Below are 27,072 nucleotides of genomic sequence, written 5' to 3'. Positions count from 1 at the left end.
TTTCTTCATGACTTACCAACTATGTTCTTTATTTCTAAGGGAACAAAGTATAAATTTTTCCAAATGCAATTGAAATTTCAACTCCTGATTTGAGGAGTCTTACTGTTAAACAAATACTAATGAGGATCAAAAGAACTAGAATATATCATATACTTTTCCATAAACAAAAATGCAAATGATATTTAAAATCAGGGTAATTTCAGAACTAGCACATTGCTTTGTTGAAGGAATAGTTCTAAACCTTAGTCCAAATTAAATACAAATGCAAACCAACTGGCATATACTACTATTCAATATGAAATTTTAGAAATTTCAGAAAGTTCAGATGCCATAATAATGAAAAAGAAAACCATCAGTCCAAAGAGGCAAGTCCTCCTTGGAATTGTCTTCAGTTAGGTCTTGTGCTTCAAATATGTTTACTTACTCAGTTGGGATGTAATGACCAGTTTATTTGCCCAGCACAATTTTCCCAGAATTTGTAACCCCAGTCCCACTGCAAGCCTCATGGATTATCATGGAAGCATCCATGCTGGCCAGAGTTCAGTGGGGTGTCTGAGTCAGCATGGGATGATTATAGCCTGTTTCCTCACCAGGTCCTGCATCCTGGCCGCAGCTGATTGGTCTAGAGGAGGACAGCTGACTCAACTGAGCCAGTGAGTTTGCTCCTCAGGATTTTGGATTTTGAATATGAGTCACATTAGTCTCCCTCTTATGCCTGAGCTAAGACTTAAACCTCAGGAGCTATCAGTCACCGTAGTGTTTTGTTTTTTGTTTTGTTTTTTAACATTAACAAGAAAAGTTATGGATGCTTGATTGTAAGGAGAGAAAAAGAAGAACAAAGCAGATGTGCAGAGAAGAACTGAGGAAAAAGAAATGTTGAAGTACGGGTTCATGATTCTGATTTTTCCTAAACCTTAGGTTGGTGATTTATCCTTGTATTCTATTAAATATCTTTATAGGTTTACAATAAACTTTCCCTTTTGTTTAAGCCAATCAGAGTGGAGTCTCTGTCACTTGCCACTAAAAGTCTTAAATATACAAGTTAACATTTTTAGGAGAAGATGAAACAGAAACAGTTTTGCTAGAAAAATTTATATACATAATTTATGGAAAGTTTATTTACTTATCAATAAGCTCCTTCAATTTACAGCTGAGGGCTGATTAATCAGGCCAATGACTTAGACATAGTAAGTGCTCAATAGTTTGTTGTTATGTTGCTGTTGTTTGTTTTAATGAATAATAAATCACAGGGACTGGTGAATGGCATATTGATGAACTGGAGAAAAGAGATGGACAGCTCATGTGAATTGAAAAGCATACTCCACATGACCAGAATTGAAAAAAGTCCTCCACATGACCAGAATTGAAGCCCTGTGTCCACAATAACCATTTCTGATTCTGTCCTCATCCCAATCTCAACAAGTGGCATGCTCATCCATCCTGTAATGTAAGCACAACCCTAGTAGTCATTCTCTCTCTCCCCACACCCACTGCAACAGTCCTGTTGGTTTAACCATCTAGACATCTTTCAACTATTACCATTTTTATTTTTTCAGGAGGTACTGGGGATTGAACCCAGGACCTCATACATGCAAAACACATGCTCAACCCCTGAGCTATACCCACTCTGCATAGAAATCTTTTAAATTTATCCATTTCTTTTCATCTCCATTGCTGCTACCTTAATCTAAATTTGCACGATTTAGGAGTTACCTCAATTGATCTCAAGTTACAACCAAGGAAGGTTTTCTGAAATATAAATCTGATGATGGCAATCATACCCACCCCAACACACACAATGCACATATTCCTTTTTAAACATTTTAATAGTTCCCCATTGCTGTAGGGCAATGATTCTTACCCCTGGCTGTATAGTAGAAGCACCTGTCACTTAAAAAAAAATATCTAAGCCTGGGTCTCACTTCTAGAAATTTGGACTTAATTGTTCCGGGATGGTATCCTCTTATCAGAATTGTTAAAATGTTCTCCCTGTGATTTTGATATGCAGCAAGAGTTGAAAACAACTGCTGTAGGTATATAGGCCAAGATCCTGAACTTGGGCTCCTACCCATCTGGCCCCTGCTTTCTTCTTTCCTCTTCATGCACCACATCCTCATTCTCCCTGTTCTCCAGTCATACTGATCCTTGGTTTCTCAAAATCTCCATGCTCCTTCCTGCCTGCTCAAGGGCCTCTTCATGTGTTCTTCCTGTAGAACACTACTTTTGTCTCTAGATCTTAGCTTTATGCCACTTCCTTAAGGAAGCCCTCCTTGACCTCCCTAGCCAGGTCATCTCTGCCTTCTGTGTTCATAGAACTCTGCACCCTTCCTTTGTAGTACTTGTCGCAATAACATTTTACACTTATGTGTGAGTCTTTGAGCAGTGCTTGTCTTCCCCGCTGGACCCTAAGCTCTGGGAGGGCAGAGACCATGTTTGCTTTGCTCTCCATTGTATCTCCAGTATTAAGCATACTTCTGGAATAGACAAAGCCTTTTTTATATGTGTTCAGGAAATGTTCAGTGACGGTAGGCCTATTGACAGTGGAAATTAGGAGTCAGTATCAACAGTTGTGGTGTGATATAAAAGTAGCAAAGACGTCAAAGGGAAATCCTAGTCTTGAGTGGAATGGACAGCACAGAGCTCTGAGACAGTGGTTGATAGCAGGTGATTCAAAGGAGGGAGTTGGATATGAGAAAACTCAGGACAGGTGAAGGGGGTCTGGAGGAGAAACCTCGGACCTGACCAGATCCTGGTCTTCCATCTCATCCCCTGCACCTTCACCTGTGGTTGAAGGAATTTGGTCTGAAGGCAGAAAAGAATAGTCTTTTCCCAATAATCCCTGTGGGACTTGGCCAAGGAAGGTGGCTGTGAGGGTTCATGGGGACAGACTGTGGGTTTTTTTGTTGGGCAGAAGGATACATCTACTTTGGTAACTAGACTTGGATCCAGACTCTCTAGTTTCAAATCTCTGCTTTGCTACTTACTTGCTATGTGACCTTACAGCAAGTTACTTATGTTTTCTGTTTCTATTTCCAAACTGTAGCATGAGAAAATAATAGTACCTGCCTCATATAAGGTTAAAGCATGTACATATGATCTCGTTAATATGGTATTTTCAGGGAAACGGACTTTGGCCCAGTGGTTAGGGCGTCCGTCTACCATATGGGAGGTCCGCGGTTCAAACCCCGGGCCTCCTTGACCCGTGTGGAGCTGGCCATGCGCAGTGCTGATGCGTGCAAGGAGTGCCGTGCCACGCAAGGGTGTCCCCCGCGTAGGGGAGCCCCACGCGCAAGGAGTGCGCCCGTGAGGAAAGCCGCCCAGCGTGAAAAGAAAGTGCAGCCTGCCCAGGAATGGCGTCGCCCACACTTCCGTGCCGCTGATGACAACAGAAGCGGACAAAGAAACAAGACGCGTAGAACAGACAACCAGGGGAGGGGGGGGGAATTAAATAAATAAATAAATCTTTAAAAAAAAAATATGGTATTTTCAGATGTGATGATTCCATCTAACACAAGTACAAATAGTCCTCCTCGGCCATCGGTTTTATAATTTCAGTCCTGCTCCAAGAACTCCATGAGGTTCCCAATTTTTGCTTCAGTGTTGATAGGTCTGGAGTTGGAACCTTGGTTCCATGTTCTTAGCCACTGCAGCACACTGTCCTCTCTGTACACGACCAACTTTCTACCATCATTTGTGAGAAGTCTACCGGTTTCTGAAAAAGACCAAAGGGAAGCACACTTACAATCCCTGAGCTTTAGTTAAATCATAATTATACAGATGATTTGCATTCTATTTTATGGGCTAAAATGTCATTGAGGCTATTGTATGAGCTAAAATGTCACTGATACCTGAATGTCTGAGGCTCTGCTGTAAACTCCATGCCCTGTAATACATCTTAAGACACCCCTGTCACCTCCTGGAGTCAGTAGAGAGAGCTAGCACCAGCGTTCCTTCCTAGGATGGTCACTTAGGCTGACCAGTTTACACAGAGCCTCCTTCTCCCTCTGGTTCCGTGTTATCACTGTGTATCACATACCCAGTGGCAGGGAAAAGGAGGACATCCCATTTATTCACATACCTGAAATGAAACCTCCAAGTAAAGAGTAAAATCTGAAAGCTTAGAGAATTGGGAACTTACGCAATCTGGTAATGAGAAAGTCAATTCTGTTACAACCATGGAAATTCCTTCTGAAATTTCAACTTCAGTGCTTTCCTCTAACTAGTGCTCAGAGGAAAGGAGCTTAAGAGATTTTCCCACCTTAGTAAATCCAGGCAGCCAAATGTTATTGAATTTTGAGGCTTGATCATGAAGACTTAGAGTATTTTAGAGAAGTGTTTTGTGAGCATGTCACTCACTGGACGTGGTTGCAGGGAAAAGAAAGAGGGATTAACACACACTGAGGGCTGACTACTTGAAGATACTTTCACAAACATCAGTTCAATTAATTTCTAAAGATGTTACAGTATAGGAGATTGTAAGGAATATTTATTGACCTGAAAAATTAGTTTTAACTAATATCTTTAGAACAAGTTTCAAACACCAGTTCTATCATTTGTCTCATTCCAATAATATGGTATTTACTAAATTGAAGAAGCCTTGCATATGGCACTGACGCAGAGTGAGGCAAGAGCCTTCCTTTGATAAGAGAAGCTATGGCAACTACAAAATAGAAGGCATGGCTTCCTTTCTTTTTTAATTAACTGGGTAGTCACTTTAAAAGTACTATCCTTCGTGATAAAACTACATCACTGTAATGCAACAACAAAAAAACCCCAACTCACCCAAAACAGCTAGGACAATACCTTACAACCTGGTGCCATGTTGTGGTCACCACCTGGTAGCATACTAGGCCACTGTCTAAGTTTAAGCCACTTCCTCAGAGACTCTGCCAGTAATAGATAACATTTTATCATTGAAAAGAAGCAATGACTGGAATTTATAATGAGAGTCCCTTCCTTTGTCACTTGGTTATGTCACTTAACTTCTCTGGGTCTCAGCTATAAAACTGGGGTGGGGACAAGTGAGGAGGAGTGGGAGGAAGGAGGAGGAAGGAGAGAGCTGGACTACAGGTTTTCAAAGAGTCCTTTGCCTTTAAAAATCTAAGCTTTTCTGTTCTCTCTTTCTCTCTCTCTCTTTCTCTCCCTTCCCCCCACCCCACCATTCACTAATGGATTATCATCATGATAAGTCTTCCAGCTTATTAAAGGCAAAAATTTGGCTCCTACAAAGTCCTTCCTTCGTTTGGATGGCAGGGGTTCTTGCCTTGTTAGCCTCTGTTTAGTTCAGTCTAGCAAACACTTATGGAGCACCTGCTGTCACACAGACCCTGTGTGACTTCTGTAAGTACAAAATGAATTCACAAAATTTTGGGGACTTAACAAGAATCTGTGTTGCTGGTTTAATCTAATGTATACTAAGTTGTTATATAATATTTAAAGAAAAACATGTCCATGCCTGCAAATTCTTTGACACTCCTCCCATCAAGAAGGGGCCAATTGTAGAGACTTGCTTATAACCAGTGGAATCCAGTGAAAGTGACACTGTGAGAATTCCAAGACTGGGTAAGAAAAGGCCAAGCAGCTTCTGCCCTATTCTCTTGAGACACTCCCTCTGGGAGAAGCCAGTGGCCATGTAGAAAGTCCGACTCCTTTGAGATGGCCATGCTGGCGAGATCATGCGCAGGTGCCCCTGCTGAGCTCCCAGTGGACTTGGGAACAGCCAGCCATGTGAGGGAGCCCCTGTGAGTGTTAAATGACTGGCGCCCCAGGTAACCCCTGTCTGCAATCACAAGCGAGACCACAAGGAGACCTGCCCCAGACTGAGCCTTCTCTGAATCCCTAACTAACCCAGAAAACTGGGAACAAAATAAAATGGTTGTTTTAAGCTAATGGTTTTGAGGGTAATTTGTTATGCAGCAATAGTAACCAGAACAGTATCTTTACCATGTTATTCTTAAAAGTTTTAACCTAGAATCAAAGTTACCATAGAAACATTTATATTACAATGACGTTTTCCAATGGGTATTGTCCTTTTTTGGGGAGAGAAAGATAGCTAATTACCTAAAACCATCATGAACAGATGCATGGGATGTTCTAAAATATGTTATATATTTAGAGTCCTGAAAGATGGTTTAACTAAGTTTGTTCAAACTAGAACATGAGATGAGTAATCTGGGGAGGGGGCAGGAATTCAATTTAAGAAAAATGAAACCAAGACGACCCCTTAAATAACAACTACATTTGTCCTATATCACATTTTCAGTGCTCTTCAGGACAACTCAATTTTTTGTTTTCATTGAAAAAAAAAAAAGTCATCCCGAGTCTTTATTTACTCTAACCACAGTGAAACACATTCTGGCCCGGTGATCAGAAGAAAAACATGGGAAGATAAGAATAGATTTCTGTCTCCTACTCCTTCAGCTAGGTCATGGGGCACATGACTCTCCCCATCATAAATTCACAGATATTTCCAACCCCATCGAATTTAAGTGCTCTCATTCAACCAAAGGGTGGAGTATGATCCATCTCCAAAGAAGGGCAGCTTCATGACTCAATTGACAAAGAACTTGTCTGAGGATACAACTTCCAGCCACTGCAGAAAATATCTCTATTTTAATAGGTGATAATTTAAGATCCTACCTAGGAGAGCAGCTAATGTTGCCTCTTCATTTTGGTTTCTCTCTTTACAAAGCCATAATTACCATCCTGAATTACTTTAAGAGTCTCTGTATAGGTTGGAGGAGGCTGCAAACCAGTAAAAAAAAAAAAAAAAAAAAAAATTAGTCTGAGTATTGAAAATATGAAATCAGTTTGCAAATATGGTAGTTTTCAAAATCCACTAAACTTGCTGTTTAAAAAAGGGTTAATCATTAAATTTTATGTTAACTTTGGCTACATTTGCTTGAATTATTACCTGTCCTTTGCCATCTAACTTTTAGTATTCACTACGTTCGTAGATTAAGTGTGTGTGGGTGTGGGGGGGGGGGATGGGCAGGGTATGTCAGCAAATAAACATAAAACTCGCTCTAAGTCCTTTTGGGTTTGGAAACAATGAGTGAAAAAACGTGAAAGTCACCTATTTTAATGATTACATTAACTTCAGGCAGTATATAAAGTCCATAATAATAAAAATAAAAACCCAGACAAATGAGGGGTTGTCTCATCTCTGAAAACAAGCAAATTCACAGTAGAGCCCCTTTATTTATTGGTGATAGGCTTAAAAATATCAAAGTTTGTCTTGTGCAAAACTTTTTGGGAATATCTCTTTTATGGGAGAAAAAGGGCAAAATCTATAATAGCATTGGGTTCCAAGCTTATGGAAAAGAAAGACATTTTAAAATATACTTGCTTTTCTTTACTGAGCCAACTGTGAAAATTTCCATAATTTCTCCTTTTACCCCATTTCCATAAGGTCTTATTCTTTTCAACTTGGTTCCAAGGCTACTTCCTCTCTAAGACCTTCCGGATCTTCTTCTGGTGACTCATCTTTCTTCTGTGCGGCTCCCACAGGACATCACTTCTCTGTTCATGAAATTCCAATGTTGTGCTGAAATGGCTTGCCTATATCCTATTTTCTCCATTAGATTGGGAGCTCCATGGAGTCAAGGACTGTGGCTTATTGATTCATCTTTATGTGTTGTATATGGTGTACAGCTTTGTATGTAACAAGTGCTCAAGAAATGTTGACTGGCCCATTATTGGGTTTGTCTACCATCACTCTTTTTCCTCTGAATTTCTAAAATGTGCTTTCCTCTTCCTCTTTGTGATTTTTCACTTGTTTATTGGGTTTTGATTCTGAAGTTCTTCCTTAAGAAACACGGATCACATCAGCTTGTGCAAGGCCTGCAGAGTTGTTGCAAGTGTGTGAGAGAGAGCTGAGTCACTGGCTCCCGTTTCTGTCTTTTCTCCCCACATCCACCCCACTCTTAGGCTCTATTTTCATTCCTGCTTCACATTTCCCTTTTGGATCACATCTAAAGGTGAGAAAACTTCATCGGGTCCCTTACTACTATATTTGTAACTTGCCAAATACTATGCTGAATCCAGCTGCAATTCTTCAATTATTTTGAACAAGGTGGTATCTATCTAGTGCAAAATAAATTGCCTCGTACTCTGTAGCTATAAGAATCCTGTTCTATTTTTTAAAGTGTGGCATGCTGTAAGACTCTATTCTAAACTTTTTCTGGTATAAAGATAGATAGGGGAGAAATATTTCAAAGTCATCAAGAAACATTCTTTTAAGAATATTGAATGATCATGGGAAATGGTCACCACAGGTGAAAAAAGCATGGGGTGAAGCTAAGTATAACTGGTTGCGTTTAGGTATGTTAATTTTTTTTCTCTTTTCTACCTTATGTGTGCATGTGTTTATATATACAAGAGGACTGAAAGGAATACATAGAGTATTAACAAGCACTAATATAAAGACATGGGGCTTATAATTATTTTCTTCTTTATACTTATATTTTGCATTACTTCCCTTCACCCTGATAATAACACACTTCTTTTATAACCAGAAAAAATAAAATAAAATAGAAACAACAAAAAACAATGTCCTTACAGTATTTAAAGGAAAGTAAACCCAGTATAAACCAAATAGATTAAGACATTCAAATTAAAATCTATTTTATGTATTGTGACCTGAGGAAAAGGTCAAACAAAGGGACTTTAAAAAAAAAAAAAAAGGTCTCAGGCAGATTTCACAAAACTGCCACAGTAAATAAAGCCTCAAGCAAATGTGCTCCCAAAATTCTACACATGTGCATGACTATTTTGTAAGTTCACAACCTCTGTAATAAAAATATGTTTAAAAAAATAATGGGGGGGGGGATTGGGGGAACAACACAGTAAATGTAAGATATGGACTGTAGTTAGTAGCAATATTGTGGTGATTTTTTTCATAATTTGTAACAAATGTTTCACAACAAAGCAAGGTGTTTGTGGTGGGGTGGTATATGAAACCCTGTGGGACGATATGCATGTTTGTTTTCTAAGTTCTCAACATTTACTATACACTTATTGTTTATGTATGTTCCTGTATGATTGATAAACTTCAATAAAAATTTTTTTAAAAAGTGCTCCCGAGGGCTCTAGGGGCATCCAGACACTGTGGGCAAGCCACACAGCCTCATGAAATCAGCATCCCTTTGGTGGGCCCTATCTGGGAATATATGAAAATCTATTTACCCAGTATAACATAGTTATACTCATTTATAATTCCCCTAATCATGATTTGTTTGCTTTTATTTGAACCTATAATTATCAATATACTTGTTAAGTATATTTCTCAGAGACTTAAACTGTGTGTTGTTCATATGCCGGTGGAGCCATTAATCCCAGCAGAGTTGCAGCCAACTCCTACTCTCCAGTTCTTTGGGTTAGCAAAATGAGGATGATGGACCAGTCCCATCACCAAAACAAGGAATATCTTTAACTGCAAGCAAAACAATTCCTTTCCTCTGCCCCATAATATCTAAGTCCCTTCTCAGCCTAAAGCTGAGCCGACATCATTCCAAATACCTCAAGATTGAGGAATGAACCTGTTAGAGGTTCCCTCTCACTAGGTTTACAATAATTAACAAGCTGTGACTCAGTTTCCCCGACACGCATTGAGGAAAGACAAGCCCCCAATAAGCCTATGTGTCTGAAAGCTCGGCACTTACCCAAAGATTGAACAAAGAAACCATGTGGAAACGGGAGTAAAGTGAGATGGAGACCTTCATTCCCTCCAGATCAAAGCACCACTTGCTCCTCCAGCATTCCAAGAAAACATAACTCCCTAAACCCACTACCCTCTAGCCATACAAGGGAAAATTTTCAGCTCTAGGGCTTCCTATTGGCCTCTGTACCTCACTTGGATCCTCGACCCCCTCCCACTGACTATCATTTCTCTGCCTAGGAAGGTACTATATAAACTCAAACCCCTCCTTTCCAGGGGCAGGCTGAAGTCTATGCTTCAGACCCCTTGTTGGGAGAACTTCTCAATAAATTTCCTGCCTGCAGTTGTGTCAGTCTCCAGGTCCAGTGAGCACCACTTTTCTCTAACAGAACAAAAAAGGTGGGGAGTTTAACCATGGACCAAAGGAGATTTATTGTTATTGTAATTTTTATTAATATCTTGCTTTAATGAAGTAACTTGTATCATTGGTATAAAAAATAAAATGTTAAAAAATAGAGTAGTAGGTTATAGAAACATCATCAGGAATTACAAAGTTTCCGTATACCCTCCTCCCACACATACAGCTTTCCCTATTAACATTTTTTTCATTGCTGTGGTATCTCTGTTACAATTCATGAAATGATATTATTATGCTATTAATGTTTGCCTATATTTACATCATGTTGTACAGTTCTCTCTCTCTGTATAACTTATATACAACCTAAAATCTCCCTTTTTGAAAATACAATTCAGTGGTGTTAATTGTCTACATGAAATTGTGCCTCCATCACCATCATCCATTGCCAAAACTTTTTCATCAAAAGTCCTTTTGAATTGTACTTTTTAGATAACAAGTTTTTAAAAATTCTCAAGAGTGAATTATAGTATAACAAATACTCACATTCCCTCTTTCAACTTGTCCAGTTAACCACATTGCCATCTTTGTTTCATCTACCTTTCTACCCCTCTTTTTCTTCACAGCAGTGTTTCTTAAAGGATCTCAGTTATTCATTACAGTCGTTTGGATATATTTTATTTTATATAGCTCGTTATTTTGTTTTTTCTCTTTTAGGATCGTTTGCAAAGCCTCAAATCTGCTGACACCACACTAATATCATACATCGTTTTGATTCTGCAAGTTTGTACTCTCCGACCCCATCCTGAGAAAAACCCTATTATGAAATGGGTCCTGTGATCAATCATCTGTCAAAAACAAAGTGATAAGGTATTTACTAAACTTTACTTCTGTGCTGTAGGTCAGGGACTCCAGCGTCCAGGATAGAGCCGGCTGGGCCAGGCCTTGGCAGCCAAAGCGGCCCCATTGTGATGCAGGATGGGGGTGTCAACAAATGCAGCACTCAACCATCACCCGTTTGCTTTTAATGTTCTATAGCCACGACTGGGGCTCAGGAAGAACACACCAGTGTCTTCTTCACTGTAACTGAAGTTGAGGCTTTATTTAGGATTTGGGCAAGCGGCGCTGGCAGCTGCAACCCCTCAATGGGCGCTTTCTAGTCGCAGAGTGGGCTGTGCTGCGTTGCTGGGAGCTGGGGGCTGGAGCCGTCCAGGGAGCCGAGGGTGGGGGTGATGGGAGGAAGCGAGGCTGCCTCAGCCTGGGCCATCACCGTCTCTGTGACAGGTGCTGCTGAACAAGGAGAAAGAGGAGCCCCTCCCCATCCGCTCCCATGCTGGACTCGGTGTCCGACGCTAACTGTTGTGTTTTTTATTGCAGTTTTGTTTTAGGAATACAGGGCATTGGCAGGCAGAGATGTATCCTGTGGCTTGGTCTTTCTCTGCTCTGCCAATGGTGATGAAAACAATAACAAAGACCCTGACTTTGCTTAATGACCAAGGCTTAAATAGATAAAAAACTAGCACTGCTGTTGGCAGAGTGCCTGGTGCAATGGGACCTATTAAAGTGGGAAGGAGGACTGGAAGAAAAAAAGCTGTTATATTTTGTTATAACTGATGGAGATGATCTTCTCTTGATTTGGATTCAGAACCCTTTTTACTACTATGATTATTATCTTATTTCCTGAGATCTTTTGTGTGCCAGGTGCTGGGTCAAGTCCTTTATATACATTCTGTCACTCACCACAGTTCGGCAAGGTTTTATTGTTGTTTGTGATTTTTCTTTTCTTTTCTTTTTTAGAAGGGGAAACTGAATACCAGAAATATTAAGTAATTTGTCAAACATTATTGCAGTGTTAATAAATGGTATAGCCAGTTATCCAATTTTGGTATGATCATAAAATAACTTTTACTCTTTCTATGGGGAAACATATAGCCTATGCCTGGTAAATTTCAAACTGGAGGAAACTATGCTTAGTAAAATTCAAATTGAAGATGCAGTGGCCCAAGACAGGTGAGTTGGGCATGGAAATACAGAGTAAATTAATATTTAAATACATTACAATACCTACTGTTTTCATCATAGAGAATTCCAGGAAAATTTGTATAAGGTAAAGTCGCTAGCCAGAATTGACAAAGCATCCCTTCAGTTCTGGGCTTTGTGAGTCTGTACAAATTTTTTAACATGATCAGGTCATTGTTAGTATTATTTAAATAGTTCCTCATTCATTTTTAAAAATTAGACTTTAATTTTAGAATAGTTTGAGATTTGCAGAAAATTTGAGAAAATCATACAGAGTTCCCAGTTCCCATACCTAGTATCCATTACTCTTCACATTTTGCATGGTACATTTATTATAATTAATGAACCAATACTGATACATTACTAACTAAAATCCATAGCTTATTCATTTTTCCTTCATTTTCACCAAATGCCTTTTTTCTATCCCAGCATCTAATCCAGGATAACACATTGCATTTACTTGTCATGTCTCCTTAGGACCTTCTTGGTCATGACAATTTCTCAGACTTTTGTTGGTTTTGATGACCTTGACAGTTTTGAGGCATACTGGTAGATATTTTATAGGATCACACTGTACTGGGATTTATCTGATGTTTTTCTCATGTTTAGATTGGGGTAAGGGGTTTTGGGACCACAGAGGTAAAATGCCATTCTTTTCATATCATGTCTGTCATGTCAAGGATATATCCTATCAACATGATTTATGACCTGATGCTGACCTTGATCATTTAGCAGAGGTGGTGTCTGTCAGGTTTCCCCACAGAAAGTTTTGTAGTTTCTTTTTGTTTTTTGTTTTCTCCTTTTACTACTGTACTCTTTAAAAGGTAGTCACTGCAAACAGTCCACACCTTATGGGATACTCATAAGTCTTATTTGTATCGCTCTACCTCTCAAATGATTTGTTCTTGTTTAATGCTATTTTATGCCATTTAGGCTTATCAGTCTTTCCCTTCTAGTTCTACTTTCCAAATTAAAACTATCAAATCATAGACTTTCAGAGCTCAAAGATAGTTTAAGTTGAACAATTTGATAGCAGCAGAAGCAGAAATAAGCACATGTATTAAAAGAATTTCATTTGAAATATTCCCTCAAAAGCAAGTGTCATAGATTGAATCATGTCCCTCACAAAGACACGTTCAAGTCCTAATCCCTGGTCTCGTGCATGTGAACCCCTTTGTAGTTAGGATCTTTGAAGACGTTATTGTTAAGATGAGGCCAACCTGAATCAGGGTGGGCCTTAGTCCAATATGACTAGAGTCCTTACAAGCAGAGGAAATTTGACACAGTGAGGAGAAGACAGGTGGAGACAAAGATGTCCATGTGACAGAGGCAGAGATGGAGTCAGGGAGTGACAGCAAGTCATCACCAGAACACTGCAGATTTCAGAAAAACCATGATCCTGTTGACACCTTGGTTTTGGATTTCTTGCTTCCAAAACTGAGTGACAATAAATTCCTATTGTTTAAGCCAACCAGTCTGTGGTATTTTGTTATAGCAGCCCTGGCAAACTAAGACAGTAAGGAGAAGAATCAGAAATTTGTTGGATGTCCTGACTTTTATTTTATGGCTCACTGTTGTTTTTATTTTGATTAATATGAAAGGAAAAGAATAATATTTTCAGTATTAAAGTCATAAGGACTCCTTATCTTTCACAGAGGAGTTAGAGTGGTGAAATGTGTTTTCCCATGGTCTACAGGTGGGTATCTCAATTCTAAGGAAATTAAGTCGGCTTGCTGCAAATAGGAATAGGCATCTGCTAGGAACACAGATTTCTTAGCAACACAAAAAAGGGCAGATGGTTCTTTGATGATGATGATGGAAACAATGATGACAAAGATGATGAGGAAGGGTAGAAGTTTGATTGAGATGGAGAGTATCATTTATTCAGTGTTTCACATACAAGTATTTGTGTATCTACAATACTTTACAACCATAAAATAGCCTTAGATGTAAGCACAATTATTTTCATAAACTTCTCAAATTCTGATTACATCTGTTTATGGGCTAATGAGGGCCCCTTTTTCCCCTTGTACAGTTCTATTTTGTTTGAATGTTTAACAGCATATTTTTGTGAATTTAAAATTTTTGAAACAAAATTATTTTAGAAATATAACTAAAAATTATCTGACAGTCAACTTACTTTAGTGGAAATGAAACTGAACAGTTAGCAGTGTGCCTCTGACCTTGAACAGTTATTCAACTAGCAATCTGAGTGCCAAGCTTTTCAATGTGGTGCAAAGGTCATAGATTACTTAGATATATCTTGCCTGTAAATCACATTGCTTAAATATTTTTTTTTGTGAGTGGGAGCATTCGGAAGGAAAGCAGAGTTCAATTCCATCCCCAAAAGAATCAGCTTCCTAGTCAATATATGTGAAGGAGCTGGTAGACAAGATGGGTTAGGCTAAATTCACTTCAGGGAAGAACACAAAAGGCACACACCAATGGAAATACATTGAGAAATATTTTAGAGGAAGATTATAACATACTTATTTGCTTGATTGATTTTGTCTGATGTTTGGTAGAGGCCACTAGATACTCTCTGCTGGTGAAGATGGTAGGTGTTTTAGTTTCTTAGGCTGTTCAAGCAAATACCATGAAATCGGTCAAGTTAAGCAGTGGGAATTTATTTGCTCATGGTTTGAGATGGGAAAAGTTCAAATAAAGGCATCATCAATGTGACGCTTACTTTCTGAAGACTGTGGTGTTCTGGGGCTGGTTGTTGGTGATCTTTGGTCCTTAGTGCATCACACGGCAAGGCAGATAGAGGTTTCTCCATTCTTTGCTGGGTTCCACTTAATTTCAACTTCTTGCTTCCATGGCTATTTCTCTGTGTACGAATTGCACTCCACTTAGGACTCCTTTAAGAGTTTTAAGGCCTATTCTAATTGGCCTTAACTGAAGTAGCCTCATCAAAAAGTCCTCTTTACAATGGGTTCACACCCACAGGAATGGATTAAACATGCTTTTCTGGGGTACATATAGCTTCAAACCACCACAGTAGGCCAACGAATCATTTGTAGACCAATGAACAAAGCACATAGCAGTAGTAATGAGTGGGAATGCAAAGCAATGATGTATATAGCCCATAGCTGTAATATTCAAGAATGAGAATCTCTTTAGAAAGTCAAATATTTTTGTGGTTCCCCTAGGAGCGTAGCTGTATTTTATTATCCATTTATTGAAGAAATACAGTGGAAACTCATAAGTAGGGATGATAGCAATCATGTAATTTACTGCTGCTTCCACATATATTTGAAAAAACAGTTGCATACATGTATGAAGGCACATTTATAAGGTCTGTAGATAGTGCTTGTGGCATAAAGCTCTTGTAATAACCCCTGAACCCCTTAGGATTCCTCTAATCACAAAAGCATGGGCTTCTTCCTTCTGCTTCCCCTGCCCATCCCCCTCTCCATGCCCATGCCTAGTTCCTAACCTAGATCTTTCTTTCTATTTGAGGAACTGTTTCACCTGGATTTCCAGTTTCCATGGATCCACTTTCCCTCCATGCATCCAGAGAACTGTGTGAGGAATGCAGAGAGAATTCCATATGGACTGGTTGGTTTGACTTGGTTGGAAGATTGGTGCTATTCCAAAGGCCAAGCCACTCTTGGTCAGATAGGCCAATAACCTCCCATCCCCAAACTCTTTTGAAGTTGTACCAACCTTAAGAGTAGCAAGAGTAGGGAGTAATTGTAGAGAGTGTCAGCAGTCTTGGCTACTTGAATTTGCCTTTGCCCCATAGCACAGAGTAGGCTCAAGTAAAAGAAGCATGTGATCGCTGGTTTCAGAGTCACTCTGAGGTCACTCGTGGGCCACTCTGTCCTACTCTAGCTTCTTGGATATGATGCATCTTTTTGTTCTCAGAAAAGGCCCTGGTTCCCCTTAAGGCAATTCTGATTTTCCACCCCAGCTCGGCTGCCTCAGGAAGTCTTGGGGAAAATCTATCACATACCCCTACCCACCCACCCAGCTGCTTAGCTCACTCCCAGGCTAGGAGGTGGTACCTGATTATTTGTAGAAAAGAAACTGGTTTCCTCCCTTTTCCTTTCCCCCATCCATACCACCCATACCAGCAAAACAAAATCAAAGTACAAACCTGTCCCAGTCTTGATTGATACCTGAACCCTAACATTAGAAATCCTTTAATGTCTAATCAGGTTTTAACTTTTGGTGAAACTGCAAATACCCTTAAAGGCAGAGGTTATATAAGCCTTATCAATAAGTTACCACTGAAAGAGCTTATCTGATCCTTTTCTGATGGAAGATTTCAAAGTGGGAGAACCTTCTTTCCCCTACTTCCACCAACAGTTAGGAAAAGGAAAAAAGGAAAACCAAAAATCAGAGTCAGATTAAATTTAGAGGTTTTGCTCTACTGTGCCCCACCCCCCATCATGGTATAAGAACCTTGCTTTTCTAGAGCAGATATAGGCAGATTACTGACAGATTGTAATTTAGATCAAATTAGAGGTAAAAAGACTCCCCTAAGAGGTGCTCAAGATGAAGCTGGGATGGGAAAACATCAGGTCCTTTGATAGTGAGTCACGAACTGGTCAACAGTAGAAAACTATGGCATGCACTACGTTCCAGCAGCTGTTTTTAAGTGACTTATAGCCAAGAAATAAGTGATATTCCTATCCCCCATTTACCATTGAGGAAATTGAAGCCCAGAAATATTACATAACTTGTCCAACTCACTCAGTGACTGGCATAGACAAGCAATGAACCCAGGCGTTTTGGTTGCAAAATCTGAACTCTCCAAAAACACTATGTTCTAGACCAGAGAGGTGTATCCAAAAGCACCCTCTGGTTCTAGTTCAAGTGCTGCCTCTGGCTGTGTAACTTGAAGGAAGATCATTTAACCTCTTTGTCCTCCCTTTCACCAGGTGTAAAATGAAAAGACCAGAGTAGATGACACGAGGTTCCCACACTGCTCTGACATTTGGTGATTCCATATTGAATGCATGTGGTTGTGAGACCTAACAGTCTATGCAACTAATAGGGTCAGGTAGGGTAGCTCTGACCCTTCTCCCCGCTACTGCCCATAGGAATTTATGTTCTAGAGTTCTTGTATGTCTTCCTTTCCTTGTTTTCACTGTTAGTTATGCTTGATGATGATAACAGAATCAATAAGAGAGAGTATGCAATCAACAGAATGCTCCTGGGATGTGTCAGAGGGGAGAGGGCAAGGAGCACTGGAGGAGCTGGAGCTGAGTTTGAAACCTGACAGTAGACCTTGGCCATGCTAGTTATTTTCTGTAAGCTTCAGTTTCCACATGTGCAAGGGTAAGAAGAACTCAAAGGGTTCTTGTGGAAATTCAGTAAAGAACCAGGTCAGTATCTGGCACACAGTAGGTGCTCAATAAGTTTTAGTTCTAGTTCCATTTTCTATCACCCTCCCTTGCTAATAGGTGACATGCAGAATCCTGAGTGGTGATGGCAGTAGGGACACCATGGGACCTCATATCCCCTTCTAGTGTTTTGATCTTGAAGTGTTTCCAAGACATTTCTTGCTATTGGTGAAAGGGTTATATGACTTTTTGTAGGTACCTCTTAAGGTATTTGCTTAGCTTGTAATTATTCTCTCTTCTTTGAGAATAGCCCTGATACATAGATGCTTTCAGATGCAAATCAAGGAGAATAAAACCTAATCGACTTTAAGTAATAAAGGAAATTTACTAGCTCACAGAACTGAAAAACCTAACAGAATTAAGCTTCAGGTGAAGCTTAATCCAGCAGTTCAGTGATGGTACCAAGGAGGTGGTTTCTCTGTGTCGCTCTGCTGAGGCTTCCATGCTACTGGATTAATCCTTAAGTCACCTAAGGTTCACCAGTTGGTTGCAGCAGTTCCTAGAACTATGTGCTTTCTTACTGACATTCTGCAAGGCAGAAGGAGCATCTTTGTCATCTATTTTCAGCAAGCATTCTGAGTCCTGCGTTCTTCCTTGAATCAACTGCTGTGGTTCTGGGGAGATGCTGCTGACTGGCTTAGTCAAGGTCACATACTTCATCTCTGATAGGGGAGGAGAGAGTCATGTTTCTTGGCTCCTCAAACAGAAACCAGGGCTTCTTGAAAAATAGCAAAGGTAATAAATAAATGTCTGGTGGACACCCGAAGAACTTTGAACAGAAAAGCATGAGATCATTGGAGCTGAGTCACATTAATAGTCATGCACCAGAGGATGGGCTGCAAAGACTTGCTGCTGTTTCCCAGAGCTGCTCCAAGGTTCTGCTGTATGTGAGGCTTGGCTGCTCAATTCTTTTTTCTAATCTGTAGGTGTTCCAGTAATCTATGACTGCCTAACAAACCACTCCAAATCATAGTGGCTTCACACAACAACCATTTTATTATTTCTCATAATTCCAGGTTGACTGGGCTCAGCTGGGCTGTTTCGCTCCACATAATCTTGGCTGAGGTTTCAATCATCTGGGCACTTGACTGCTCTGGAATGTCCAAACTGGCTCAACCCTTCCGGTACCTTGGGATTGGCTTGGCTGGGATGGCTGGACCTTCCTCTCCACCCCACTTCCCACCCCCCATATCTCAGTGCCTCTCCTTCTTCATGCCTGTCTCTCCAGCAATGTAGCTAGACTGAGTACATGGCAGCTCAGGACTCCCAAAGTGAAAAAGCCTTTTTTGGATTTAGGACTGAAACTGGCACATTACTTCTGCCACATTTTATTGAATAAAATGAGCCACAAGGTCAGCCCAGATTCAATGTGGACTACTTAAAGGCAGGACTACTAGGAGGCATGCTCCACTGTAGGCCATCAGAGGAGACCAGCTGCCATAGCTGGACAAACAATATCATTCAAGTAATTTCCCTTTTTATCCCCTTAAGCCAACCAGCGTCAGTTTCTGTTGCCTACAACCAAAATATCTTTCACTAATATGTCCTTAGACATCTGTAATATAAAAGAGTAAAATGAGTAAAAGGGAAGAAAATGGGAGAAGTTAATAGAAATTAGTCACCAAAAATCAATGATACATTTCTGTATATGTGTGAGAGTGAGTGAGAAAGAGAGAATATCTCCAAGGATCTCAAAACATATGAAATCCAAAAATTTTTAAAACCTCTGATGGGTAGAAGAAGAACGTAGACAAGAGGTTCAAGATTATATAATATGATTATCATAGGTTAGATATATAATCAATCCAAAATATTTCCTAACCATTATCTATGAATCCATGACTACACATGGAATGTTGGGGGTTAGGAGAGAGCGGACTCAGAGGCAACTTGCTCCATGCTCTCAAGGACCTCAACTGTATTGGTTGAGGATAAAACATACATATAAGTAGGGTACCAGACCCTGACTTTTCTCTGCCTCTTACATGCCTACTCATTCTTCCTGATAACACTTTATGCTCTCTTCCCCTAACTCTATCCAGGCCACTAGGCAGGTTACTTGCTCCTTTCCCTAGGTTCTTGTCGCTCTTTTTAGCTCTCTTCAATGTATCATTTACTCTGTTGGATGGTGGTTATTTGTTATGAGTGGTAGGCAGAATCTAAGATGGTCTCCAGTGATACTCTGTAAAATTCCTTCCCATTGGGTGTGAGCAGGACCTGAGGATATAAGCTGTCACTACCATCATTATGTAAAAGTATATGGAAAAAGAGATTTTACAGATGTAATTAGGGTGTGAAGTCAGTTGACCTTAAGATGGTGTGGTTATTTTCAGTGGGCCTGACCTAGTCAGATCAGCTCTTAAAAAGAGATGGAGGGAAGTAGATGTGGCTCAACCAACTGGGCTCCTGTCTACCATATGGGAAGCTCTGGGTTCACTTCCCAGGGCCTCCTTGTGAAGGGAAAATGGCCCGTGCCCATGGAGAGCTGATGGCCCGCACCCCGTGGAGAGTCAGCACAGCACGATGATGCAACAAAGGGAGACAAGCAGACACAGAAGAACGTGCAGTGAATGGACACAGAGCAGACAGTGAGCAAGCAGTGGGGGGGAAGGGATAAATAAATAAAATAAATCTTTAAAAAAAGATTATAAAAATAGGGATGGACTCTTCCTAGTGAAAGAGATTTGAAGTACAAGGGGGATTTGATGCAAGAGGATTGGCATGCAATTACTTTGATAATAGCTTCATTTTGTCTTCGGCTTGGAGATGGAGGGGGCCATGTGGCAAGGAATGTGTATAGCAACCAGTTGCTGAGCAAGGAATTGGGGACCTTGGTCATACAACCAGAAGGAACTGAATTCTGTTACAATCATGTGAGCTTGGGAATAGAATCCCACCTACAGAGAACAACACATCCAGGCTCATGTTTTTATTTTAGCCCTATGAGATTCTGAGTGGGGCACCTGTCTATAGTGTGCCCAGACTTTGACCTACAGAACTGTGAGCCAATAAGTGGGTGTTGTTTTAAGCTGCTAAATTTGTGGTAGTTTGTTACACAGCAATAGGAAACTAATATATTATGTATCTGTTTTCCCCACTGGATTGTAATTATTAATATAGGCCTCCCTCTGAGCAAAGTGCCTGACTTAGAGTAGGAGGCTAATAAGTTTGAGATTATTTTATGAATCCCAAAAAGAGAAAGATTATGTTTATAAACTAATCTATTCTTGTGGGTTTGATACCCTTTGTTTGCACTAAATTATTTTGGGCTTTTGATTCAACTACATCAACGGGTATGACTCGGTTGAGTCCCTGGCCCCTTGCTGGGTCTGATAAAAATGGACACTCACATGGACAGACACAAGAAGAGAGAGCTCTGTCATTTTTGATCCTGCCATGTGACAGAAAGGAGAAGTCTCAAATAGCTGAGGCCCCAGGAGAGATGGACCATTTGCCTAATAGCTTTCAGCTGAATCTGGGAAGAAAGTAGAGCTGCTGGGTGTGAGAGAGGAAGCCAGGAAGGGAAGGAGAGACCAGGCAGAGATCACCCACCATCTTGCGTCAACATGTGGCAGCACTTCTTATGGTGCCTTGAGTTAGACTTTTCATGGCCTGGGAACTGTAACCTTTTACCTCCAATAAATCCCTATTATAAAAGCCAACAGATTTCTGGTACTTTGCATCAGCAGCCCTTTGGCAGACTAATACAAAAGTGTTTGGTGGACATATTAGTGAGTGAACAATGAGTGCTGTATTTTGTAGTACTGTACAGGCAATTAGAGACTAAGACAGAATGCACTCAATTTATTTCAGTAAGCATTCTTCAATGTCCAAGGTGCTCAGCACCATGCTAATGTTAAAACTTTTAGACAACAGATCTGATTCTCTTGGTCTCCCAGTGTACCATCTTATAAAATATTAGGTTTTTAAACATTGCTGACTCAGACATGTCTAATCATGGTTATCATGGTATTGGAGATAAGAACTGATGGAGAACTGAGATAAGAGATAAGAAAATTTCCAAAGTTTGAGGAATAGCTTCATTTTGCTGCTGCTGCATGCTGCTCATGGTTATAACTTGGGGCAATTCATTTAGTATCATTTAACATCACTGAGACTCACTAGTAAAAGGGTAGAATAAATCATGCCACTCTCAGCCCTTAAATTCTATGTTATTATGAGTTTCCCCCCTTCTTTCCATCCTTACTATCTGTATAGTGAGATGGCCAAATTGTGACTCGCATCTCAAGAAACGAAAAGGACCCCTACAATCCACACATTGAACACAACTGAATTTTCTCCCTATAGGTAAAAGGGAGCATCTTAAAATCCTCAAGAAACAAGAAGAAAATATGTCCTTATTTTCAAAAATCTTCTCCCCATATCTCAGACTGAATGTTTAAAAAGAGTGTAAATAGCCTTTTGACTCTGAAAATTTCCAGGCATTATAGCATAACTGGAAGAATCCCAGCCTTAAGTGTTTGACATTTGATATCTGGGGAGCAAGAGAACAAACACTCGAAATGAAAAGAAATGACATGATGCTTAAACCATGCTTTAAGTTCCCATGCCATCCTCTCCAAGTGGCAGGGGAGGAGGTGGGTGGGATGAGGTTGGATGATGCAAGAATGAGTATCTCAAGGGAGTATGAAGACCTTAAAAGTGAACAATATCCAGCGACTTCCTGTTGGCCAACTATTTTAACCCAGGAAAAGAAAAGCTATTGGAAAGTAATTTGACCCCCTCTACAAATGGAAAAATATGAGAGAACTAGACTCCTCATTTCATTTAGAAAATTTTAATTGAACACCTACCATATGCTAGGACCAGTTTTGTTTTATTTTTCAAGATTTATTTATTGCCCCCACCCCATAGCTGTTGTTTTGCACTCTGTCTGCTTTCTGTGTCCATTCACTGTGTGTTCTTCTGTGTCTGCTTATTTCTCTTTTGGCTGCACAAGGAACTGATCCTGGGACCTTCCAGAGTGGGAGAGAGGTGCTCAATCACTTGTGCCACCTTAGCTCCCTGGTCTGCTGTGTCTCTTATTGTCAATCCTCTGTGTCTCTTTTTGCGCCAGCTTTCTGTGTGGGCCAGTATTCCATGCAGGCCAGCACGCTGTGAAGGTCAGCACTCCTGTGCATGCCAGCATGCTGTGTGGGTCAGCACTCCTTTGCAAGCCTGCACACTGCCACATGGGTCAGCACTCAGCATGGGCCAGCTCGCCATGCGGGCCAGCTTGCCTTCACTGGGAGGCCCTGGGAATCAAACCTGGAACTACTGTATGGTACACGGGAGCACAATTGCTTGAGCCACATCCACCTCTCTAGGACCAGTTTTAAATGTAGTCCAGTTCACACTACAGTGTGAACCAAACAGACAAAATTCCTTGTCTTCGGGGAGCTTACAATTTTAAGTATACTAAGTAAGGGTCACTTTGGCAAAGTAATCCAGTTCCATTTTCAGTTCCACAAATGTCCACTATATGCCAAGCACTGAGTACAGAAGAGGATTTTCAACAAACCTAATGAGCTTCAAGCTTTGCAGCTGTGTATTTTCATGGGCCTCTTCTTCCTCAGGGGTTTGGGGAGGAGCTAAATATATAGAGCAATGACCCAGCTAGGGGTGACCCTTTGTGTCCTGCATCTGTGGGTGGGGTGGGTACCCCCTCTATTTTTACTAGCCACCAGCAGTCCCTTTGGGACCTCCCTGAGTATCTGGAACCATCTTTCACAAGAAGTTCTAAATGGGATGCTGCTCCATTCCCTGCTCAGAGCACACCATGATTAAGACTCTCCCACAAGCCCCTCAGGCCTCAATAACTGCTCCCCTGCCCAGGGCAACTAACAGGGTACTGGCCCTGGCTGAGCTGGACCAGCTGCTGAGGCAATGGCCAAACGGCCTGCAGGAGCCCTGCCCAGAGAGATCAAAGGTCTGGGGCCTCCTAGGACTTTCCTCAGGGTACCTGTTATAGATGCGACATGACCAGCAAGTTCTGAGAAACTTTTCTAAGCCATCAATAACAAAAGACATATTTCTCTCAACTAGGCCAGAAGAAAGACAAAATTATTTTTATGTCACTACAGAAAATATGACAAATTATATTTATTATTATATATTATATATTATTATATATTATTATATTTCCCTATAGAGAAAATAGGTATTATAGAGGTGGGTCAAACAGGTAAGTAGCAATAGTAATAATAATTATTGATTAAGGCTAATGATAACATTATTTTTCTGAATAATTTAAAAAATTTAAAAAATGTTAAATTTAAAAAATTTAAAAAATGATAACTTTGCAATTTATCATTTCTTTTCTCATTCTAAAAATTTACTTTTAAATAATTATTTTAAATTGAGGCGAACTTAACATAACACAAAATTAGCTATTTAAAAGGAACAATTCAGTGACACTGTGGTCAAAAAATCATGTCCTTAGAGGTAATCCATTCCTGTAGGTATGACCCTATTGTAGGTGGGACCTTTAGATTAGGCTACTTCAGCTGGGGGCATGGCCCAGGGTGGGTCTTAATCCTCTTACTGGAGTTCTTTATAAATGGGATGAAGACAGAGGCAGAGACAGAGAAGACCACAGAAGCTGAGAGAGAGAAAACCACAGGACCAAGCTGAAAAACAATGAAACCTAGGAAAGAAGGGATAGACTAGCAGAGACCCACGAACCTTGTTGTGTGACATAAGAATCCAGGATGGCTGGCAGCTGGTCTTCAGGGAGAATGAATTGTCTGATGAGGGCTTGATTTGGACATTTTTCTCAGCCTCAAAACTGTAAGCTTTTAAACTAATAAATCCCCATTGTAAAAGCCAACCCATTTCTGGAATCTTGCATTTTGGCAGCCTAGCAAACTAAAAAAGAATTTAGTATAATCTCAATGTTGTACAGCCACTACCTCTATCAAGTTCCAAAATATTTTCATCACCCTAAAGGAAACCCCTCCCTCATTCATTAAATAGTTGCTCTCCATTTACCCCTTCCCCCAGCTCCTCTCTGCATTCTATCTTTTATAGGTTTACTTATTCTGGATATTTTATATAAATGTAATCATACAATATGTGACCTTTTGTGCCTGGCTTCTTTTATTTGGCATATGTTTTTGAGGTTTGTCCATGTGGTAGCATATATTAGTACTTCATTCTTTTTTTTTTTTAGGAAGTACTAGGGATTGAACCTGAGACCTCATTTATGGGAAGCAGGCACTCAACCACTGAACTACATCTGCTCTCACTTCATTCTTGTTTATAGTTGAATAATATTCCATTGTATGTATATATGTATCATAATTTGTTTATCCACTCATTCATTGATGGAGATTTGGGCTGTTGCTACCTTTTGGCTGCCTTGAACAAGTATCTGTGTATATTTGTTTAAACACCTGTTTTCAGTTCTTTTGGGTGTATACCTAGCAGTGGAGGTATTTACTTTTGAAGTGATGTCATATTCTTTTTTCATAAGGAAGGCTTACATATTTTATAAACTTCAGGTCTCATAAAAACCTGGGTATACCCTGTCACAGGAGTTCCTTTTTCTGAGGAAAGCAGCAGGAGAAATGACTAAAGTCATGAGAAACCAATTCCTGACAGGTTTCCTTTTCTTCACTAAATCCTCACACTCTCATACTTGGTCTTGGATCAATTAAAAAACTTAAAAGAATCAAGTTCCAATAAGGAGTGTTCAAAATATCAAAAATACCTAAATAGAAAAGACCTGCCTGATCTGACCTCATTGAAAAAGCACAGAAGCAACTCTGTCCTCCTAATTGGAAGAAGACAAATTTTCCTGGTCAGTTTTTGGAAGGGGATTTCTTTAGAACTGTGGAGTTCCAGAAACTGAAGAACATGCCATTTTGTTAACTATTTTCAAAAGAAATACACTATTAATACAGAAATAATTCTTATCAACTTTCTTTGTACAATACAAGAACTGATATTTTCCATCTATTCAGGAGGGAATGGCAAGGCTGAGAGCCAATGAAGGGAAAAGAAATGTCTGCCCATTTTTTTTTTCCAATAGAACTAAAGGACTCTTGATTTATCAGTATATTTGGCACACTCTTTTTTTTGGGGGGGGGAGGTGGGGTGGCGGGATGGAATGGTGGAAATAAAGGGATAAAGGATTGTAAATTTTATAAATGTGAGCCCTCTAAAGTAGGCCAATTGGTCAGCTGCAAATTTGGCAGCGTCGTGAAGCATGTGTGCTGGGCAGCTTCGGAACACCATGTTCTGTTTCACTTCTGAGAGCAGAGGAAAGTGGAATCAGGGCTCAACCCAGGACAGAGAGAGGGCTCATCTCAGACCCGTGAAAGGACAAAGACAAAGGAAACACGAAGAAATAAAGCTAACCTCTTTAGACTGTGGGCACAAAACAAAAAAAGGAGAAAATGTTAACATTCCCGTGAGATGTATTGTGGTTTTGATGTTTGCCAAAACTAAATTCTGGAAAATTCAGAGCAGTTGTGTGATAGAAGATTAAAAGTAATAACTTTTTTTAAAATATAAGAGTAATGGTGGAATTTTGCAAAAGGGATTGGAAATAAAGCTTAGTCTAGAATGGTAAAGATGTGTGGCATGAAGAGAAAAAGAATGTTACCAAAAAAATTCTTTTTGGAAATACAGAAGACTTTAGCTCTAAATTGATAAGTGCTAGGGCTTCTTCCAACTCAAATTTACATTTTACAGTGTTTCAACAGTTACTCAGCAGATAATGAATAAAATAATAATGTATAATATATGTATGTGTATAACTCAAAATATTTGGCATATTTGAGTATCCAGCCTTCTTGAATATTTTTTAAATGATTTATGAGAGTAAACCATATATTAAAAGTGCAAAATCTATGAAATAGTGCTACAGTTCCAGGAAAACAAGAAGGCAAAAGTAAATCATAGCTTAATTCATAAAACATTGTGTTGAATATATCACTTGCACTTGACCATTATCTTGAGATTTTTTTCTCAAGTGATTTTGAATTGTGATATTCTATTAGATTACATTATACAATTATAACTGAATAACATGCAATGAGTTCACGTATGTTTTTTTTCAAATGTCTGATATTGTCATAAGCTTGAAAGAAGGGTGAGATCGGACTAATCATAATTGCTTAATTCTAAATGAATACTATCATTTAAAATATTTTTAAGTTGAAAATTTTTACAGAATGTCTTCACACTTGATTTTTCACACAGAAATTCAAGGATAAATGCAATTTTTTTTTTTTACTTACTAATACACCTCCATGCCCATACCAGGAAAAAAAATTAAAAACTTACCTTATTAATCAGTGTAAGGAGAAAAAAAAAAAAAAACAACCCAGAGACCATAGTAGCCAAAAGACTCAGCTGGCCTTTGTAAATGAGTTTATAGCTTTCAGCTGAAATCTCTGAGACTCTTCATTCTCAGCTGCTGGCTCCCTTAGAGCTCCCTGTGGCCTCTGACCCCATTTCCATGGAGACTGAGGTGGGAAGGGTAAAAATAAGTTAAGGGGGAAACTTTTTGTTTTAAGCAGTATTTCTAAACCTCTACTCTTCTAGTACTGTTGATTGTCCAAGTTAAAACTAATCAAACATCGATAACTGAAATTCACTTTTAGTTCTCCAAGGTAACGTGGATGAAAACATATTTGATTGTATGTTTGCATACATAAAACACCCACCCTGTTTGGTAC

General features: G+C 39.7%; 1 long non-coding RNA gene across 1 annotated transcript; it reads right to left on the bottom strand.

Annotated features, from left to right (window-relative positions):
* On the bottom strand, positions 1-26,847 carry LOC131280868 (uncharacterized). Its single transcript, XR_009188521.1, has 2 exons — positions 26,678-26,847; positions 1-3,712 (listed from the first exon to the last, which is right to left on the bottom strand). It is a non-coding gene; the product is annotated as an uncharacterized lncRNA (long non-coding RNA).
* Between the last annotated feature and the right edge of the window lie 225 nt (positions 26,848-27,072).

Source organism: Dasypus novemcinctus, chromosome 2, assembly GCF_030445035.2.
Source record: "Dasypus novemcinctus isolate mDasNov1 chromosome 2, mDasNov1.1.hap2, whole genome shotgun sequence".
In the NCBI taxonomy this organism is placed as follows: domain Eukaryota; kingdom Metazoa; phylum Chordata; class Mammalia; order Cingulata; family Dasypodidae; genus Dasypus; species Dasypus novemcinctus.
Note: the sequence above shows the minus strand (reverse complement) of the source record. Positions and strands in the feature narration are given on the sequence as shown.